Source organism: Mytilus californianus, unplaced genomic scaffold (assembly GCF_021869535.1).
Source record: "Mytilus californianus isolate M0D057914Y unplaced genomic scaffold, xbMytCali1.0.p SCAF_1, whole genome shotgun sequence".
NCBI lineage: Eukaryota > Metazoa > Mollusca > Bivalvia > Mytilida > Mytilidae > Mytilus > Mytilus californianus.
The window spans coordinates 67,514,548-67,533,515 of record NW_026262581.1 but is presented as its reverse complement, the minus strand read 5'-3'; the positions used below and the strand labels follow the sequence as shown (position 1 = coordinate 67,533,515).

Here is an 18,968-nt window from a genome sequence, read left to right as displayed (position 1 = left end):
GCAGGACAGAGATTACAATTAAAAAAAAATGCAGGACAAAATTTTTCATCCTAGCCCCCCCACCCCCCACCCCTCCCTAAAAATCAAATGGTAGCTCCCTTATTTATAAAATTTACTCGTCTTTTCTTGAAAATGTCACCACCAGATTGGCATCTGAGATCACATCAGCAAGTTACGAGAGTTGATCAGATCTGATCTGCACACCCTTTTATAGAATCGTGTAGCAGTCATGCTGAATTGAATCTGAATGGCGGGAAAAATTGTTTTTTTTTTGTCATATTACTTGGAAAGTGGAAGAATGTCGTGTTTACTGTCGGAAAGTGGTGCGGCCTTTTAAAAGTGAAAACATCTAATAAGCAGCATGTAATCGTTGTGGCTTGTGGCACGTTTCATGCCATAAAATCACAGTATAACATTACATTATTTATGCATGAGAATTTTTTCTGTTAAGCATCGTCTTTGATTTTTTGTTAAAGATGGGCAGTTTTGCATGTAGGCCAGCTAAGGAAGCTGACAATTACAAGACTGAAAATTGGGTAGAAAAATTTATTGCAGTATATTCACTGTAAAGACGTTTGCAGCTCACTGGATGTATTGTTTGCACAGAATGACAAAAAAAATTTGATTTTAGTACATTCTGGTCCCATATTGCGCCAAATGAACTGAAATTATTCCACAATTATGAATTTTTAGACAAAACACCAAACGAAAGATATGACGAAGTAAAATATATTCTAGGAACCAATAAGTATGTGATTTTGAATTCAATGGAGAATAAAATGATTTTTTTCTTTATGAAAACTTATTGTGTAACAAAATATGACGAATACTGAAAACAGTGTCAAGGTTGATATGGAGCTACATATGAAAACTAAGATTTTTTTCTTTATAATTATCTTGATTCAATGGTTTACATATAAGTAAAATACATACAAGATAAACTTAAACGATTATTTGTTTCACAAAATTTGAATTTTTCATGCGTCTTTGACCTCATTTTCCATACTGCAACATTGCACAGTTCAGTCAAAATTCAATTTTATTTTTAGCTTAGGCCAAACCGGACTAATGTTTAGTTCTTCGGACTCTTTCCTTTGAAAATGGATAACGAGCGAGCGAAATTTTTTTGTTTGTTTTTTTTTTTTCGAAGTTTGATTTTTTGGCAGCGGCGAAATTTTTTTTTACTACCGATCGATATTATTTTTGAAATATTAAAAAAAAACTATGTAAAGAATTTTATGCAAGCGAGCGATCAAATTTAGTTGGCCAAAATTATATATTTATAGGTATGTGTCCAGTAATGAGCCAGTCACTATTGTTTCAGTGATCTCCTTAATTTCTAGGATATTGGAATAAACGAGGTTTAGATTATCAGCATAAGCGCAAATAGTTCTTTAAACTTCCAGATCACCTTACGGACATTCTCTCTGTTGTAAAACTAAATTTTAGTTATTTATTGTTAACTTTATATACAATTTTGCAACTGCTCGATATAATAACGGTAATACAACCGAACATTCAAATATAAAAATAAGAAGATTTGGTATAATTGCCAATGAGACAACTCTCCACCAGAGACCAAATGACATAGAGGTTAACAACTATAGGTCACCGTACGGCCTTCAACAGTGAGTAAAATCCATACCGCATAGTCAGCTACAAAAGTAAAACAATTCAACCAAGAAAACTAACGGCCAGATTTATGTACAAAATAATGAATGAAAAACAAATACGTAAAAAATTAACAAACGACAACCACTGAATTATAGGCTCCTGATTTTGGACAAGCACATACAGAATGTGGCGGGGTTAAACTAGTTTGAAGGCGCAAACCCTCCCCATTTTTAATTATTATCAATCATCTGATGCATGCAAATCACTGTCTTTCTAATCAAATCTCAGTGTAAAAGTAATTTGAATGGATTATATTTTTTTGTTATGGGTTTAAATAAATAAATGTTACATCGACTAATCGAGAGAAAAAAATGCAACACCGAAATAAACTTTAATTGATACTGAAAACGATACTGCCCTTCCAATTTTACCTCTGACGTCAATTGTTATTGTATTGACTGCTGTAACATCTTTGTAGGTTTCTATAGATCGGCCTTAATTAATATCTTTTGACAGAAATGATGACTACTGTCAGTGTAAATCGAAACATTGAAAAAATTTTAATCTTTGTAAAGTTTCAGTTTTCGCACATGTTACCATGATATGATATATTGTGCTCGTTTATTATTGTAGATCTGTGATAAAATATTTTCAGCAATTATATTTCAACTGATGGCCCATATAGATATTCATGTATATAATAAACAAGACGAGTAGCTAGATTCATTTCAGTCAACTGTTGTATGAATGATATATCAGAAATGAAGTGGATAGGTTGTTGTTTTCTTCTACTGACTTTTGTGACTTCTTCTATTTCACTTTTTGTAAGTTTTTATTTGATTTATATGGCGTTTATTATCAGTTTTTATTAAAAATTCATTTTTTTTATTTAGTAAATAAATACCTATATTCTATTAAAGCGAAAATTTTTCAATCAATCTACCTCACTTCCACCCCTAAAAATAATAATGAATAAATAAAAAAGAAGGAATTAAAAGAATTACAAATTAGGAATATTCATAGTCATTATCTCAATATGAGAATAAAATTAACATATGTGTGAATGCCTGCAGATACATGAAACGCAAAATACTATCTATTGTGTAACAAATGTTTTGGAATAATAATGGAGGAAAATCTAGTTACCGAAAAGAAAATTGAAAATATTCTTTTTCTCATTTTTTTTCCCGTATTTTACTGGTACATTGTCTTCGCATTTTTTTGCAGTTAAAATGAGATAAAGTCATATGTTACAGTTTTCAGACAACAAAAGTCAATAGTTTCGTCAAACCTGCATGGAATTTATGCCTCGTTCACACGTAAATTTAATTCGAATTGAATTCAAATCGAATGCGAATCGAATTTGCTAACCGCGTTCAAACACTATTCTTTTTTTAATTCGAGTCGAATTCTAATTGGCTAAAAATAGGATGAAATTTGAAAAAAGGCAGAACAGAAGTTATGATTAAAAAAAAGACATTTTTTTTTCGTTTAACAATGGTTTGTGCAAAAAAACAGGAAAAATAGGAAAACCTTATCCCTGTTATTGAAATGAGAAGGAAATATGATTCATATAAATGCCATATCAGATCAAGAATTGATAATGCGAATTAAAAGTTGACGTCGTTCGGACAGTAAAGCGAATTTGACGCGCTTTGCAAACCGTATTAAAATTTACGATCGAACGTAAAACGTTTCGAATGCGAATTAAACTAATTCGAATTAGTTAATGCGAATCGAATTCGAATTACGTGTGAACGCAGCATTAATAAAATTTGGACAGAAGCTTTTTTATGATCAAATTTGGAAAAAAAAGTGTTTTTTTTTTTCATTTATCCGTATTTAATTGATATTTACCTCGGTGAAAGTTTTTTTAGACGTCAATAACTTTATCAAACCTTGATAGAACTTTATAAAACTTTGGCAGAAGCTTTTTTATAATAAGTAATAATGTCTGAATTAAGCAAAATGTTGAAAATTGTTTTTTTTCAATTTTCCTTATTTTACTGACAAATGGGCATTTTTTTGCTGTAAATACTTAGATACTGTCTGCGGTTAAAACGTGTCGACATTAGTAGCTTTGTTAAACCTTTAATTTACGGCAGAAGTTATTATTAAGAGATACTTATTGTCTGAGGCAAAATTTTGAAAAGAAATTGTTTTCATTTTTAGCTCACCGTTCCGAAGGAACTGTGAGATTTTGCCATCACTTGGCGTCCGTCGTCGTCCGTCCGGTGTAAACTATTTCAAACATCTTCTCCTCTGAAACTACTAAACCAATTCCAAATAAACTTAAGCTGAATGATCATTGGGATATTTAGAATAAAGTCTGTGTTTTATTTTCTTTTTTTGTCAAAAAACATGGCCGCCATGGCTAAAAATAGAACATAGGGGTAAAATGCAGTTTCTGGTTTAATATCTAAAAAGCAAAGCATTTAGAGCAAATTTGACAAGGTAAAAATGTTCATTAGGTCAAGTTCTATCAGCCCTGAAATTTTCAGATGAATCTAACAACCCATTGTTGGGTTGCTCCACTCAATTAGTAATTTTAAGGAAATTTTGCAGTTTTCGGTTATTATCTTGAATATTATTATAGATAAAGATAAACCGTAAACAGCAAAAATGTTCAGCAAAGTAAGATCTACAAATAAGTTTCTATGACCAAATTGTCAATTGACCCCTTAAGGAGTTATTGTCCCTTAAAGACAATTTTTCACAATTTGTTTATCTAGTTTGCTTACTTAAAAAAATCTTCTGCTTTGAAACTGCTGAATCAATTTCAGCCAAACTTGGACTGAATGAGTTTCAGAGTATCTTGTATAAATTTTGTATTTTATTTCCTTGTACGTCAAGAAACATAGCCATTATGACTAAAATGGAACATAGTGGTAAAATGCATTTTTTGGCTTTTGAAGAAAATATGACAGATACAAAGAACATTTAAATGGCATTTTTAAGCCACTCATTAATACATATTGAAAAGCAAAAATAATCATTGATGAAAGATTTAAGCAAAAAATTACAGGTGAGCGATTCAGGCTCTTGAGAGCCTCTTGTTTCAGTATTTTACTCAAAGATTTAGTTTTTTTCGTCAACATTATCATACATTCGTCTTGGATTAAATTTTTTGGACCACCAATAACTTTACCAAACCTTCATGAAATGTAATGAATCTTGGACGTAAGCTTCTTCAAGATCAAGAAATCGCATAAAAATTTGAACAAAAATATTATTTTTACATTTATTACTGATAAATGGTGATAGGTTTTTATGATTACGAGATAATGTCTGAAAATTTTTGAAAATAAACTGTTTTAATTTTTCAGTATTTTAGATGAGTTTGGCTATTTTTTTAGGTCCTTTTTGGTCATATAGCTCTTCACTTTTTCGGTTCTTATACATCCATGGCTTACAAATATTTAGGCGTTCCTGATGAATGTAAATCCAGAAAAGCGCTTCGGCCGCATGAAATTTATAAAGTGTTGTTTTCATTTCTTAATCAAACAATCATGAAACATTATGAGTATTGACTATAAGCTTCTTAAAGATTACAAAAAATATGCAGAATTTAATAAAAATCCTTTTTTTTTTCAGTATATAACTGATAAATGGACATAGTTTTTGGCAGCCAACATTATCCCTATCTTAATATAATCTTGCACTAACTGAATATGATCATCGATATGCCATATCACTCAAATAAAAGAAATTAGTTTGAAAAGACAAAAAATAAAATGGATACCTAGCTGAAACTGTTTTTGTCATGTTTGCAACAATACCCCTTTAAACGTCATTGCCAAGTGTTATAAATTATTAAACATGAAATCGATCATTTAAAATATAAATAAATCGATTGCCAAAAAATTTTGCAAAATATAGTAATTATGAGTTTATGAAGGAGACAAACTAACAATCCTTCAAAGCATCTTGCCTTTAAGCTAAGTACTTTTCGCCAAACATATATTATTTAAATGGTTATAATGCTCATTGTATTGCTTAGTATAAATTTTTTTCCTAAAATATTTCTATTTTTAACACATTAATACTTATCAATTGTAATTTACAATCGAAGATATGTTTTGTTTACTTTCTTCGTTTTCAGTGTGAGATTACTGAAGATGGAAGTATGTCAACAAGTCATACAGGATATAAATGTCTTGATCACCAGGAAAGTTCTTATATGTTTCCTCCCAAGGTATGATGGATAATTCATACGTTTTAAGCTACTTTAATTCTAAAGCCAATTGGCATTTTCTTATTAGATGCATTAAAACAATAGCTATAGATATTTGTAAACCAATGACCTAGAAATACATCTCTTACACACTGTATGTAAAACTTGTTATTGATGCCACCTTTTTTTAATTCCAGAAATGCATTTTTCATTTTTTGTTCACATGCTTAAAGTCAAAATCAAGCACGCGGACTTTATTTTCCTTAATTTTGAGATGTTACATTATGTATTCAAAGAGACACTTCATTTATTGATATTGTACAACTTGGAATTTTGATTTCAATAGTATATTTCTATCATCAATTAAGGTCCCTTTGAAGTTATTGTAACGTAGTTTCTTTTTGTATATCTATCTTCTTACAGCAAGGGACACCATCAATTGGTTGATTATCCTGCCACCTTTTTGGAGTGTGCGCATGAATTTTCTTTAGATGAATAGCTTATCGTTTTCAATCACTATACCATTTATTAAATCTCTACTTTTCCCGAACCTTTCCATGAGCTTTGTTGCTAGCATACTCGCCTTAGTTGTCGTGCGTTATCAGTTCGATGCAATCAAGATCAAATAAAAATTAAAGCAGCAATGTGTGTTTTCCTCTGCTTACATTCTTCAAACATACAACATGTAATTTTAAGAGCAAAACTGGTTGGCTCGACGTCATGATGATATGTCAAATCCCTGCAGGCTGTAACTTACAAGTAGCGTACTAAAAACTAGATTTAAAGTGTCGGCATAGCACTAAGCAAGAATGTCCCGTTTGTAGTGATATATTAAGAATTCTCTATATAGGCTATATAGAACTATGATCACCTTGATATCTATCTAGAAGAAAAACAAATTCTTTTAAAGAAGTAAAATAACAAAAATACCGAACTCTCATATTCCTGACTTGGTACAGGCATTTCCTTATGTAGAAAATGGTGGATTAAACCTTGTTTTTTTTTGCTAGCTAAACTTCTTACTTGTATGATAGTCGCATAGAATTCTTAAGGCAGGCATACATTTTGCTGTGCGGATTGCATTAAGACATAGTCATGTCTGGTAAGAAATTTGTCGTTAATTTGATAATACAAAAAAGGTATTTATAAGAATTACAAAATATATTAGATATTACAACAGACTACAACAACCCCCGTCATCCGACTCCTCCGGAAAACAGACTTACAGTAAAAGAAAAAAAAAACAAACATGGCCAGGGTAGCCTGACATGGTACAGACACAAAGAGTGGTTTTGATATACTAGTTTGACGTGCGCACAGCCGCAATTTTTGCCTATCTAGACCATATATCGTAAAATAAAAACACAATAAAAATATGCACAGTCCAGCTACTAGATGACCACTTAATTAACCGAAGAAATGAAAGAGCACATAATTTTGGAAAACAGGATCAAAATGACATTGTGCTCGCTACTTCAGAAATCGTTTCGAGAGTACAACACTGACAGCACTTGAAAAAAAGAGGCGGAAGATTTCAAACGGATACTAGTAATCAAAATTCACAAGTCGAAGTGATACCTCCAAAACCACGACAAAAAAAACATAGTATTACCAAAAACCGGATATGATCTAAGGTGCTCCGGAAGTGAAATCGGATACTGCTTCACATGCGCCGTCCGTGGTGTTGTTTATGGTAAGTACAACTTCGGTGATATGTATTATTCGGTAATGCACCATCGAGGATTAGAGGACGGTACTGGGGCTACGATACTAGTAATTGAAGCATATTCCGTGGTCATCTGAGACACAGATATTGCATAACGGTCAACCAACTCATGATGGCGTCCGTAAAACTTTCGAAGGGATGACTTTAACTCTACCACTAGGAAACCTTGGTTCAATAGCTTCCTTGTAAGCAGAAACCCTCCACCAAGGAAGACTGCCACTGGACGTTAAGCAACCAAAAATCAATCAATCCATCAAGGAAGTAAAGATAGGTAACTCACGCTTTGCTGAATATGCGGTATGGGTTTTGCTCATTGTTGAAGGCCATACGGTGACCTATAGTTGTTCATTTTTGTGTCATTTGGTCTCTTCTGGAGAGTTGTCGCATTGGCAATCATACCACATCTTCGTATTTGTATATTTGGAATATCGTATCAACTTTGAGATACGATCGGATACGTACTCCTTAAGCAGGCGTTTCTAGAATATAGAAATGGAAAGTTCTCAATTGGGAAGCTGAAATCATCTCTTTATCGTGAGGTTTTCTTTTCAACCAACATTCATTGTTTATTTCTAGGTTTAAGTCAAGGTATCAGGAAGACTTAACTGTATCTGTTGTATACTTTTTTCAAGTTCGATGGGATAGCTGCGTTCAACGTAGTGACTAAACTTTTAATTATTTAGTGAGAAGACATAGTCACCAAATTTTTCATTATTTAATGATAAGACATCATCTATAAAGCGGAAAGCGAGGTTAAAGGAAAATGTTAGCTTATTTTTAATTCCTGAGAAGATCCTGTGTGAAGTCTGTCTCCTAGGAATAATCAAACAAGTCGCAAGATGTGGAGCACATTTGGTTCCCATACGAACGCGTCCTCCAAACGTGTTTGAATAAGAGTGTTTTTAACAAAGTATGATTTATCACTAAAACAACCTGCTGTCATGACGCAAACGACAATCAATCAACAAATCAATCCATTAATTAACCGTTTGAAGCAATGTTTATTATGATTTTTTCTTCTCAGAACAGTCAGGATTCTACTTCGTCAAAATTATCTCCCCATTACGCCAGTTCATTTTTACAATCGTAAAAATGGAAGCCATTGTAGGGATGACGCGCTGCCAATTTAGCTCTTGAAAACCGATAAATTTATCCGCATAGCACCATTACGATCCTTATATGACAGTTGTATTTTAAAAGACAAATGTATCTACTAGCTAATGAGCATCAGTTAATGTACTTGTCTGCATTCAGTCAACTTAAAACTATTGTCTGATCGGTTGTCAGGTAGAATTTTCGAAAATTCATAAACAATAAAAAAAAATTCTAATTCAATATTTCGTGGAAGGGCAGACTAAAAAATTTCAGTGGTTGAAGACTATAAACCCTAGATATCACACACAAAAATGAAGTTTTTTCGAAGATATGCATTTTTAAGATCCAACTTAGAAGTCTGTCGTCAAGTACTTTTAGTAAAAATTTGCTATTCGAACACACCTACTCTGTTTTTGTGATTCATTAGAAAGGTATTTCACTTGACCTATATATTTCATTTTTTTAGTACTGTGAATTTTCGATGTTATAAAGTCAACCTGTAGCCTTGATATATAAAAATGATAGAATCTGAAGCGAGATGATGTATCAAATACTTTTGCTTTTTACGTTTTCAAGACAAAATATTCAACTCAAACACGCCCTAACATAAAAAGGTGCACTCGATTTTCTCTTTTCGATGCAATTGTTACCCATTTTTTGGAATTTTTTCTCGAGTCACATAATGGAAGGGCAGAAACGAAAATTAAGGAACAAATAGATTGATATGTTATCCGTCCGTGGTAAAAATTTTTGAAAAATCGGAGGTTATGCATTTTTTAGATCCAACTTAATAGACACCCATATCGTCGACTTGATATATAATTGTTCTGCTTAATTATGTAATAGATAAATTGAAAACTTATGCAAATTGTGTTTTTATGATAAAATATTTCGTAATTTAGCAAAAAACTGTCATTTTATTTGTTTCTATTAACTTTTAAAATTTGTGTTACTACAGTAAACATTACAGTAAGCATTTATCGCCTTCTCTAACAAAGAGCTTCGATTCTTTTGTTCTATTTCAAATGGGTTTCCGCCTGAGAATATTTTCTGCTTAAAGTGTAATGAGAGAATTATTGATTTCTCCCGTTTGCAATATTAGATACATTATCTATACATTAGAATTGAAATAATATTAACCGATTGTTTGGTAAGAAGAAAGACGATTCTGATTTTCATATGTATAAGTAATACATCACTTCTTATATGTATTCTATCGTATTTAAAATACTAGAATACGTTTACATTTTAGTAGTCTACATGAACCACTTTGATTATCGGAAAACATTTTCATATAAGTAATTTTTAGGAACTTTAGTTTCAGGTGTGTGACTGCCCTACTGGAAGACAATGTATCAGTGTAAAAGATGGCCTGAATGACATATTCAAGTGTTCAAAAGAACATACAGAAGGACTAAATTTGGAAAAAAAGAAATAAATATTTTCATGGGTTGTTCTGCTTGATCGAGTATGACTTTTGAAGGTGGGATACATATCAATGGGACAGAAACAACAAAAAACACCGTATTAAATCATCTTTAAGTTAGATCGGGTTGTCTTTTTCTGAGCATCCCCCTCTGGACATGTTGCAAAAATACTGTTTTTGTCTGAAAATATTTCATCAAGAATATTATTATTAACAACAGAAACATTTAATTTAAAACTTGAAATTCAAAGATTAAACTATAAAAAAATTAAGTGCTGTGAAGTGTATTTAAAGTTTCATAAAAATGCTTTTAAAATCATGGGCAGAAAATTATATTGAATTTGATAGGACAATTTGTGCGTTTTTTTGTTTGTTTTGTTTTTTGTTTATTTTTCAAGAAAATACGGCCCATGAACCCTACTTTATTTAATATTTCGGAAGTATTTATGAAAAGCAAATCTCTCATCGAATTTTAACCAATTCTATCGTTTAATGTTTCCTCAACAAAGAAGAAAATATATAACCCATATCAAATAACTGTTATTTGATACATAAAATAAATCTAAAGAAAACAAGTCAATTTGAAAAACATATGTCACAAGTTCGTTTTCGATAAAAAAAAAAAGGGGGGGGGGAGAAGAGGAAGAAGGAATTATATAACTAATCAAGATTGTTATGCCGTAGCGAAATGTCTTCCACCACTTTTGTCATTATGCAATAGATCTATATTGGTCTCAGACAGTAGATTTAAGAATGTGATGTGACAGTTGTACATTTGATCTATACACTAAATGTATATTTATAACAATTTCAATTCACTACAATAATATGAATCACCAAACCAATAAAATGAGCCGTTACATCAAAGTCATCCATGAGGTACAAGTTATAATCGTTAAAAAAAAAATCAAACTCACATCATCCTATAAAATTCACTAGATCAATATGGTGGCATAGTAAAGTAACCTTCCAATGATTTCTACCAATCCTGTTTAACATAAAAGCTATGGGACAAAATTGATCAGGATGTCATTGCGCTACACTAGGCAACAAAAAGGAGGAAAAGGCCTGCAAATTCAACAAAAATTATTAAATCCGAATTACGCAATACATGATTAAGGGACGAACGTTTTATTGCATCTTTGATAGATTTATTTGTATAAAATTTTGAATTTTATTTTTTTAATATTCGAGGGGGGGAGGGAGGAATATTTCCAAATCGATCATTTCATCTGTTGCTATGCATGCATAGCTTTTTGCCGAGCGACATTTATCTTCACTTTTGTAACAGTTGTTTCCTGTATTTGTGTTAGAGCATATTCATTTCATCATGTCTTGTGAAAAGTTATTATTCTCAGTTCTTACGATGCCAAGTTATTCATTTTCAAAATCCTTCTGCCCCCTAAGATAATCAAATGGTCGTTCCCTCACAAACATTCTCACGAAGTGTGAGAGCTTTTGGACATATGGGGAAGAAGACTAGCGTTATTAAAGCGTCATTTGGCTACAATATTCTCCTACTCAAATTGTCAAATCAAAATTGCAGTACTTTATGGTCAACTAAACATAATGACAAAATTCTAAGTATAAATATTTTTAGAAGCGGTCTATGAGGAGAAGTGTTCAGTATTGAATGGAAACTACGATAATTACAGAAAATTAAAGAAATGTCGAAACTTGTCGAAGTTGATTTTTTTTGTCATTTTTTAAATGTTGAATCATTAAAAATGTATTTTACCAAATACGTAAGTTGTACTAGTATCACATGACCAATTTGTTACGAAAATTATACCAATAGAGAAAATCAAAATGTAGAAATAAATTCATACAGAGCAAAATAAAATTTTGGTTGTGGTGGTGTAAGTTATATGAAAATATGAAATATGATGAAGACAGTTGGTTGTTAAACGTCCAGTGTTATTCTAGTATTTAGGACGAAAACATGTTAATGTGATATGAATATAGACCCTGCTTTGTACTAGACCGACACACTGATCCGGAATTTTCACGTGCTAGTTGGCAAGGTAACAGTCCGCAGGAAGACATGTCACCCTACTCGGACAAATATTTCTGACTCCTAGGCGACCCATCTTTGCTCTTACTCCTAATGCCTCGTTCTTGGTGGAGAAGGAACTAATACAAAATTTCAAGTTTTTGGTTTGACCCGGCCAGGGATCAAACCCATGACTTCCAACACTCGACGCGAGCACGACACTTAGTCACTACCGAAGCAGTTGTAAGATAATACAGGGGAAAGACAACACGAATCATATATAGCAATATACAATTTTGGCCATAGGGTCTTTGCATCGCAAATAAACACATTTATTCTAAAACCAGTTGTTGGCATGCTAGGGGTTATGTTCGTCTCATATATTTTATAATGGTATGATACTAAACCCCTATCGAGAGGGATTGTGCTTGATTTTCATATGATGTAGACATAATCTTTCAGTCAGTTTAATTGAGGTCTGTAGTTGGCATGTCAGTAACTGCTAGTAGTCCTTTGTTAATTTGCTTAGTTTCTTCTGTTACCTATTCTAACATTGGACTCGGACTTCTTTTAAACTGTGTTTTACTGTGCGTATAACTGTGTGTTTGATTATTCCACATTGGCTAGAGGTATAGCGGAGAGTTGAGATCTCACAAAACATGATTAACCCCGTCGCATTTTCCCCTATCCCAAGTCGGGGTGTGGGAATTTCTCGCTGTGTTGAAACCCATTTTTGGCCTTGGGCTGTTTTCTGCTCTTTGGTCGGGTGTTTGACACATTCCCCGTTTCCAGACTTTTCGTTCTCAATTTTAGTTATCTAGTAAGATAAACAGGAGCAGACAATACACATAAAAAATCTAGTAAAATAATATACAGACAATCCAATCCAACAAGAGCAATATAAAATTCTGGCCATGTGGTGTGTGATATCTAGTAAGATAAAAGACTGTAAAGACAACCCAAATAATCAAGAGAAATATTAAATTATCCAGAAAGACGTGCTTTTATGTCAATAAAAGAAGACTGAAAACTTCAAGCTCGGGCAATGATATTCCTTGGAAACCGAGTTTTTGTTGATATATAATATATTATCATTCTGTTCTTCTTGGGTTGTGTTAGTATGTTTGAAATTATCTGTCATTTTTTCATTCTTTCTTTTAAGCCTCAAAGGAAGCTATAAAAGTCCTCGACATGACAAAATGTAAAACAATACAACATGTAACCAACAGCAAGGTTTGTGATCAAACAACAAACGAAAAACAAATATTGCAAACAGCAACAACGACAACCTTTGAGTTAAAGGCTCCGGAGTAAAGACAGGCAAATAAATAATTTGGCGTGGTTAAACGTTTTCAAATTGTGAACGCTCAACCATCCTCTATCTGGGGACAGTGATCAATGTAACAGCACTAGTGTCGTAGCTCGATCCTTATTTCTAGTGATTGATTGATTGATTGATTGATTGTTGGTTGCTTAACGTCCAGTGGCAAATATTTCATGAAAACAAATTAACAATAAATTCAATTGGTAGGTCCGGTAATAGAGGTCAGCTGGGTTGCAGGTCGGGAAAATTTGGACTGCCACGGGAAAATGAGGATATATTGGATAGGGACTGAAATTAAGCCTTGCAACAGGCCAACTACGGACCCCTCAAAGAGTTGTTGCAAGGGATCTTAACGTGCAGAGAGCGTGGCACTCTCTCTACACGAGGCATCGGATTTAACGTCCCCATTCTGACCGGACGTGGCTGTGTACTTGATACATCCCGCACAGCCAAACGGACGCCCCACTTTGGCAAGGGGGTTACTGCTGGTCGGAAGAAGACCTGTAGTGACCATATTTCTATCCCCAGTCACTCTTGGGGATTATTTCTAATGAGGCATACGACTGGTAGCTGGGGACTCAATGCCTCAGCATGAATCGTAAACCGCGATGCTGATAAGGATTCATAATAATTTATTAAAAACTAGGCAAAAGATACCAAAGGGACATTAAAACTCATAAGTCGAAAATAAACTGACAATGCCATGGCTAAAAAGAAACAGACCTACAGACAAAAAACAGTACACAAAACACAACATAGAAAACTAAAGACCGAGCAAAATGAACCCCACCAAAAACTGGGGGTGATCTCAGGTGTTCTGGAAGGGTAAACAGATCCTGCTCCACATGTGGCACCTGTCTTGTTGTTCATGTTAGTACAAACCCGGTAGGTCACATTCGGGGAAAATGGGACAGGATTGTAGTTACGACATTTGGACCATATCCGCTATCATCTGTGAAACGGATATTCCATAATGGTCAACCAACTTGCGATGGGGTCCGTTAAATTTACGAAGGGATGATTTCGACTTCACCACTTTGAACTCTTGGTTTAATAGCTTCCTTGTGAGCAGCAACCCTCAATCAAGGAAATCATGATAGGAAATACAAGCCCGGGAATATCGTATCAACTTGGAGATATATACCGATACTCCGTATGACGCTGCTGGAATGTTGCTACATAGAAAAGGAAAGTTCACAATTGGGAAGCTGAAATAATCTCTTTTGTCGTAAAGTTTTGTTTTCAACCGACCCTCAATGTCAATTTCTAGATGTAAGTCAAGATATGAGGCAGACTTAACTGTATCTGTTGTACCCTTTATCTTGTTCGATGGGATAGATGCGTTCTACATAGTCACCAAATTTTGAATTATTTAGTGAGAGAACATCATCTATATAGCGGAAAGAAAAGTTAAAGGATACTGCTAACTTCTTTTCTTTTTCCCTACGAAGTTCCCGTATGAATTCACATAAAGAATGTTGCGGCACAAAGCATGTATTAAGGCGCCAACCCTTCCCTAACCTGGGACAGTGGTGTAACAAAACAACATAAGAATAAACCATAACAATCAGTTCAAAGGGCTTAATTTATCAGATCGATACAAAGCAGAAAAACATCTAATAAAACACAGACCGGACGTGGCAGGGTATTTATACCTCCTCACAACAAAAAAAGACACAAAGTACAGATATGTGAGTACTCACAGTTACTGAAAGCTTGTCCAAAGTCAATAACAGCCAAAAAAAATCATGTATCTAAGACTAAAATATCAATCAGTACACATCCATCATCCAATGGATTTTTTGTAAAGACGTCATTAACAGTCAGAGAAAAACTTGACCCTGTGCAATGCCAAAATATAGGCATCGACAGATTCTAGTACATAAATGTGCATAACAATAATATTTAGTATGGTGTTAATTATAAACTGATAACAAAATCAATATTTATACTAATAAAAACATCATTCAAAGATCTAATTACAGCGTTGAATTGGCAACCTTATTGGCAAGTTTATCTAAAGGATTGATAAGTAAACTTTTGTGTAGAGTTTCTCTAGTAAAACTGAAATATCTAAATCTAGGAAAGGGCAGTTATTGCTGTTGATAATTGATTTATTTAAAGTAAGTTCCTTTGGGTATATTTCGGCAGAATATTTAGAGAATTCTTGATATTTAACGAAAAAAATATCATCAAGATAACTGTAAGTGTTGTTGAATTTATCAATCAAATGAAAATAATACGGGATTTTACTGAGTTTGGCCATAAATTATGATTCAAAACAGTACAGGAACAAGTCTGCTATTAAATGTACACAATTGGTGTCCATAGGAATACCTACAACCTGTCGATAAACTTTATGGCCGAAACGTACATAAATGTTGTCAAGGAGAACATTTACATCTTTAATCATCTCATCACACATCCAGTAAGTATATCTAGCATTATTAACTTTATCATTAAAGAAAAAGGCTTTATATGAGTTGCAGCAAATAAATTTGCAATTATATTTTTCAAACGACCATTTAATTAAATAGGAAAACGTTTGTTTGATAAGATTGTGAGAAAGAGTACTATAAAGAGTGAAAAAGGCAAAACTGTCAATCGAATCAAAGGGATCACCAAAAGCACGTAATTTATTCAAACATCCAAAGAATCTTTAAACTCCGACATAGTTTTAAAATCCCACTATTTCCATATGTGTTATTACAAAAGCTAATGATAAGTTCTTAGAAAGTAGTTAAGGAACTAGTTAAAAGAACTGAAAGATTAGTAGTAGAACACTTACTAGAGGCCAAAATGAAACAATATTTTACGGGTTTGTCGTGTAGTTTATACAACCATTATTATACATAGTGGGGATCTTCAAATGTTCAGAGGAGGCCTTAAGCTGAGTTGTGGTAGTGACATGATTATTTACTATTTGACTCTCTGTGGAGCGCACCGCATTGAATGTAGTTGAATGTATAATTTCGTTCTTAAGGATTTCCGTGTGCTATTTACGTCATACTACCACCACATTTTTGGCTGCTTTGTCGGCCAGTACGAACACAAAACGTTTTGTGAGTACTTGAATTTCGTTTTTAATCCTAGAAATGGGCACATTACTTTTTTTTTTTATTTATTTCTAAATTATTTTCGAAATGTGATATGCGAATATAAACAATATTCAGACATTTATTTGAATAGGAATTAAGTGACTTTTTGTCATATTTCTCTCGTTTAAACATTTTTTTACAATAGGATGAAAAAAACATCTTTGAACACCTAACGACACTCTTTCCAATTTATTTTGACGTTGTACGACATTTTTGTCCTTTTTTTTCAGAAAGTTTATAACCTCTCGGTCTTGAACGATGTTGAGGTTCCCTGTAATTACATGGCCGTAGGGATCATATCCAAACTTCGATGTTTCACAGTCTCATGTTGAATGAGCATTCCATACTGACGTCTGGTGTAGCTGACGTATAATTAATCAAAGTACTGAAGTACTGAACATCGGATGACCGCAAGTTCTTGTGGATGGTCATTTTTATTTGAAGGCACTTGTCACAGAAAAAAATCACATCTCTATACCTGAAACTGACAGAGGTTAATGTACAGAGATATTTTTTTTCTATGACAATTTCGTGCGTGGATAATGAATAAATGACAGGAAATTCAACCTCACCGTCATAACTATTATATTGTAGTGATACAAATCAGTATACACTGGTTTGTTGTTATATATTATATTAATATAACAGTTACATGTATATATAATTTTCATCCATTTGTATATCAATCTATTCTACTATTCCTGTAATAGTGCAGTGCAAGTGCATGGTGGGCACTCTTCTGTAAAAATTCGATTTTTCTAAAAGATTGGATATGAGTAGGCATTCATATTTTCCCGCAAAAAAACAATCTTCCATGCAGAGTTACCGGTCCTTGCCGGGATTGTCGCAAACGTTCTTGAGATATTCTTCCGCATGCTTCAACACAATTTTTCGGTACGTGTTCCTAGATATTATCAATGATTTTTTACTTATATATATATATCTAACGACAAAACATTTTCATATTATTAATTTATGTTCTAAACAAAAATATTTTTATCAGTATTCATTGAAGATTATTTTGCACTCGTTAATATCCGCGTTTTTATCATGTTTATTGATCGGTTACAAAACCCAAATCGAATGTTACGCAATGGAAATCTAGGCGACAGCAATACATCGGAATGCCCTCACGGTCATCGCGATGTAAAAATCAAACTTCTACTGTTTTTTACGAATAAGAAATTATAGGTGGCTCTATGTTATCCAAATATGGAGGTATACAGTTTTGAACGGTAGATTCATTAAAAATACTAGACAAATTAATAAAATCAATACCTCAATTAATGTATTTTATTTTTATAGAATACCTTTTATGATCTTCATTTTAGTCAATTTGAGGGAACAGTATATGGTGACAAAAAGTTGTAATGATACGTGTACACTCATATTTAAGACGGAAAAACGATATTGTATCACACTCGTTATAAATGATATGTAATTTGATAATTGACATTTGAACCAGTTTACATGATAATTGATGTCTACTATTGTTTTAAAAAATAGATGTAAAGTTAGAACGATGTTTATTTCGTTGATTGCGATTAATTCGATTGCCATGATATCTATTATTGCGTTGTCTTTTATCAATAATAGTCATGATGTCAATAGTGGTCAGAAGTTTTATAGATATGTTCCCTTGGCCCTTGATATTGTCATTTAGACCTAGGGGATACGCTGTCTGTAGTCGTTGAATCCAAGACAGTTATGAAATTTTACGGGAATCTTCAAACTGTTTATGTGATTGTTCTGATTGTTTCTAGACGGGTTGAAGTGGTTTGAATTTTGAAAGTTTGATATTGTGTATGTGTTTTTCTAAATGTTGGTAAATTAAACTTTTGAATTTCTTAGGTCTGCGGTATCTGTATAGATGTTCTTCTGTTTGTTTGAAAAATTCACGTCCAGTTTGCCCTACATATTGAATCCTACATTTCGGCTTTGCTCATTTTACATGATAAATGAGTCTTTGGATTTTTTAAAGTAATGTCATATGAAAAGGAGAGAGAAAAAGTTCTTTCGTTCACTGATGACCGAACAGTATTATCTGAAGATAATCTAGAGCAGGTTAGTCATTTCCTGGCATTGCACAGGAATATTTGTGGATATCCACGTGCTCTTTTGTTGAACAATCTATCTTCAGAGGCACTACCTCCTTTAACACAATTGTAAAATGTGATAAATTTTGAAGGTGAATTTCGATTAGTGGCAGTTGAATTTATATTAGGAATGCGTTTTTTTAAGCACGTGGAAATGGCCATTTTGATTATAGTTTTTCAATCTTGAATTCTTTAATTCTTTGTTACTTTACATTATGCTTATCAGTACAAGAATAAGTACAAATATATTTATAACATAAAATGGCATAATACATCAGAGAAGCATATAATCATCAATCATTGTCCATTAACAGTTCAGTCCTTTGATTAAATGCATTAAAAAAGAATTTACACAAATTACACAAATCTTTGACATTTTCAGTGCTAAGAAATTGGTCTAGTTTGAACGACGATGGACGCAT

General features: G+C 32.9%; 1 long non-coding RNA gene across 1 annotated transcript; it reads left to right on the top strand.

The window, feature by feature from the left end:
* Positions 1 to 2,287: 2,287 nt before the first annotated feature.
* On the top strand, positions 2,288 to 10,155 carry LOC127707268 (uncharacterized). The gene is made up of 3 exons (XR_007984741.1): positions 2,288 to 2,438; positions 5,717 to 5,809; positions 9,928 to 10,155. It is a non-coding gene; the product is annotated as an uncharacterized LOC127707268 (long non-coding RNA).
* Positions 10,156 to 18,968: the final 8,813 nt, after the last annotated feature.